Consider the following 4,020-nt stretch of genomic DNA (forward strand, 5'->3'; position numbering starts at 1 on the left):
TTAATAATTTTAGTTTAACTGATTTAAAGTAAGTTAAACTAGTTCCAACTAATGGAGTAACTAGTAGGAGGTTAGATAGTGGGGTGTTGCTTCATGTGCTCAACCGGTTAACGAATGATTCACTCATAAATAACTCATGCATGTCAAATCTGAGAGTTACCCGGTTGAGATTGGAGTTCAGGGATAATGTACTATCAGTTGTATAATCATTTGAATTGTACAGGTGGTGCATGTATTTAGAGAAATTCCTAAGAGGATTGCACAATTCTAATTGAGGAATTCCCCTAATTAATAGGGGGTAATTCCCAAGGAAACAATACAGGGAAATAGGGACTTGGGAAAGAAAAAATTAGTTAAGTATTGGAATGGGCTTGTCTAGGAAGTAGTGAGATAGATAGAGATAGCGCAGAGGTTTCTTGGGCTTGACCAAAGCATTGTAATCTTCTGATATTTTTTTAATAATGCAATATATGGATAGCGGGAGTTTTTAGCTGTGGCCTTCCCCAGGAAATCATTGTATAATGTGTTGATTGAATAATTTCTCTTGTGTGCTTTGCGATTTTGATATTGTTTAATTATTTCCACTAATGAGTAGAGTGGATTCAAGTCTATTGTTTTAGTAAATTACAATTTGCAATTCGTATCTACAAGGAATTTCGATAGGCTCAGCACTATTGATTGGCTTAGATTGGCTTGTCGTTTTTGGCACGATTACTTGGCACTATTGATTTTCTTAGAGTGGCTCAATTTTTTTGGCATGATGAATTAACATTATTGATTGGATCGCATGATGAATTGGCACTGATGATTGGATCACACAATGACTTATCACTATTGATTAGCTCACACGACGACTTCGTACTATTGATTGAATCAGAGTTTTCTTGTGTTTTTGATTTGATAACTTGGCACTATTAAGTGGCTCTTGTGATAGCTTAACACTATTGACTGGCCCATATTTATCATAATTGTGATGAGCTTAGCCCAATTATTATCTTGCAAGTCATGACATGGAAAGGCCTTTCTGAATTGACCCAAATAAATTGGAAGCTCAACCCTTGCACAAGGTATTGTATAGCACAGTTGGTTAAAATGTTATTAATGTTTTGTGAACTGATAGGTTCAAACATGCAGATGATTTATTTATTTTTTTATTTTTCTATGGAAATACATTTTTTCGAATAATTAAGCCATCTACAATATCCTTTATGTAGAATGTCCACCAAACTTTGTCCATTTTGTAGGGCGTGCCCATATTTTGCCTTTCTATTGAAATGGTCATACGTTTGAATGACTTACTTAACGCAGTTGAATCCCAAAAATGATATCTAATATAATGCACTGCGTAAATCCCCCATACTTAAATTTTTTATTTTTTATTTTATATGATTTTTGGGTCATTATGAAGCCAAATTTGATTATGAAAGAAGAATGATGATTAGTATTTGATTGTGAAGAATTTTTAAAGCATGAAATCCTTGATGATATATTTTTTATGCCTAGAATCAGTTATATGTGTTCTATGGGATTATGAGCAGGGTGCAATAAGTGTTGTGTATATTGCCAAAACATATTCCAAGACGAGTTTTATGTGACCATATTTATGAACAAGCTGTAACAAGGTATTAATAGGATATGACAGCTTAATAAACTCATTTTGATAGTATCATGATTAGTTTTGAAGACTTATATTATTTTGAGAGTATGTAGATCTAGTTTTAAATATTTTAAAAATTGGTCCACACGAAGTTTGAGAAGGAGGTGGGTGCCTATAATAAGGTTTGTTCCTCAATCAAGTTGAAGTCTACAAAAAGTAGAAGCTTGAACATTTTCAAGGTTGGTGTCTCAATTAGGTTGTAGCCTATAAAAAGTGGTTGCTTACACATTTTCAAGGTTGGTGCCTCAATCAAGTTGTAGCCTATTACAAGTAGCTTCCTTCACATCTTGGGTACCTGTGTTCCTATAGCAAATCAGTGCCTAAAAATATATATAATGAATTGAAGAATAACAACAACAATAGTTTTTGGTTTTCTACTTTAAGGGCTTCCACATAAAATGTTGTGTCCTCTTGTGTTGATGTGATTATGGATTCAATCACATCAACGCACGAGGACCCATTGGAGGATGTTAGCATCTGGAGAACTCCTCGCTCTACCGTGGAAGACCTTCTCCCCTTTTGTTGTGATCTAACGACCATCATCGCTGGACTACCCTCGATCTAGGGACCGCCCAACTCCACCGTGACCTTCTCCGAGCCTCCTCCGGTATGCCCGGTACCATCCTCCCTACTGCAATCTCCCTCTGCATTTAACTTTACATCTGACTACCTTCACCCTAATCCTATGTTTGAATCTTTTCATTACCCTCCCCCACCTTCATCTGTCGGCTCTCTAAACAACCCCCATGGAAACCCGACCCCGGTACTAGGGACCCCTTAAGCAACAACATCAGCGGCACCTCCATCGAGTAGCTACTCGGCAATCCCCCCACTCTTGGAACCTGTTATCACTTAAGAATTCTAATTCCCAAATTGCTCACATAAGTTTGATGGTAAAGGTTTGGTGCTAGTCTAGGTTTGATTTTTTGTTTGCCTTAGAGTCTGAGTCTTAGGAGTCTTGGTGGTATGCTTAAATAAAGGTCAACTATTCATTCTCATTCATCACTAGTCTCATAACTCACACAATTTCCATGTGTCAGCTTTATTCAAAGGTTATTATGTGTTACAAAGCTTTGTAGGTGATTCTGTAGCGCATAAATCCTTTTTAGGTGTTTTCGCAGCGCATAAATCCTTTTTAGGTGTTTTCGCAGCGCAACATGCTTTAGGTGATTTCGTAGCGCATAACCCAGATTTTACACTGGCTGCGCTACAAAATCGGAGATTCGTGCAATCTGTAGCAAATCTTTCTTAACCGTCAGATCTATCAAGTTCAGTTATGGTTGCATCATCCACTGTCAGCTTATACACTTCACATATCATGTCCAACCACTTATCTTCATTATTACAGTCGTTAGGTACCTTGGTACACTCGGATTGCAAGTTTCAAGAAGAGCCAGACATTCACAGTCATAATTATGATTGTATTCATTGCATGAGGAACAAATCTGCTTTCAATTTGAATTCATTGTACATCAAGCGAGGCATGGATCGATGATTGAGCAGTGCTAGTATTTCAAACCTTCATTACATTGAAGTTTCATGGAAGGATCTACAGAGAGAAAAGATCACAGGTCAGGGAGATGTTTAAGGAACGAACCTAAAGGTTTAGACATTATCTTGAAGAACAGAGAAGTTGAGCATGCATTCAAGCAGGTTGGATGTTGGATTTTTTGCGAGAAACTCCAGGGAGGTCATGCAAAAATCACCAAGGAATTTGCCTTTAATTTTACAAGACTAAACTCAAAGGTTGGGATGCTTGAATTGCAAATCTCTCCAGAGGTAATATCAAGAGTTACTGAGATTCCAAAGGGACAAGAAATTTGGTTTAAGAATTTCAAATTTGATATGACCCCCTACAAAGGATTTCTGAAGCCGGAGTTCATCGACTCAGATTTAAACAAGTCTGTGCCTAGAAATTATGTCAAGGACTCATATGCCAATTTGCTTACCTGCATACGGAGGTACCTTACCTGTGAAGGGAGATATAATAAGGTGTATTCATATCATTTCAAGCTTCTGCTACATTTCTATAGGGAAGATATTGGAAATAATTAAACAATATCAAAATCGCAAAGCACACAAGAGAAATTATTCAATCAACACATTATACAATGATTTCCTGGGGAAGGCCACAGCTAAAAACTCCCGCTATCCATATATTGCATTATTAAAAAAATATCAGAAGATTACAATGCTTTGGTCAAGCCCAAGAAACCTCTGCGCTATCTCTATCTATCTCACTACTTCCTAGACAAGCCCATTCCAATACTTAACTAATTTTTTTCTTTCCCAAGTCCCTATTTCCTTGTATTGTTTCCTTGGGAATTAACCCCCTATTAATTAGGGGAATTCCTCAATTAGAA

This window comes from Pinus tabuliformis, chromosome 3_1, assembly GCF_031772625.1.
Source record: "Pinus tabuliformis cultivar Carrire ecotype Pingquan chromosome 3_1, CPIR1, whole genome shotgun sequence".
NCBI lineage: Eukaryota > Viridiplantae > Streptophyta > Pinopsida > Pinales > Pinaceae > Pinus > Pinus tabuliformis.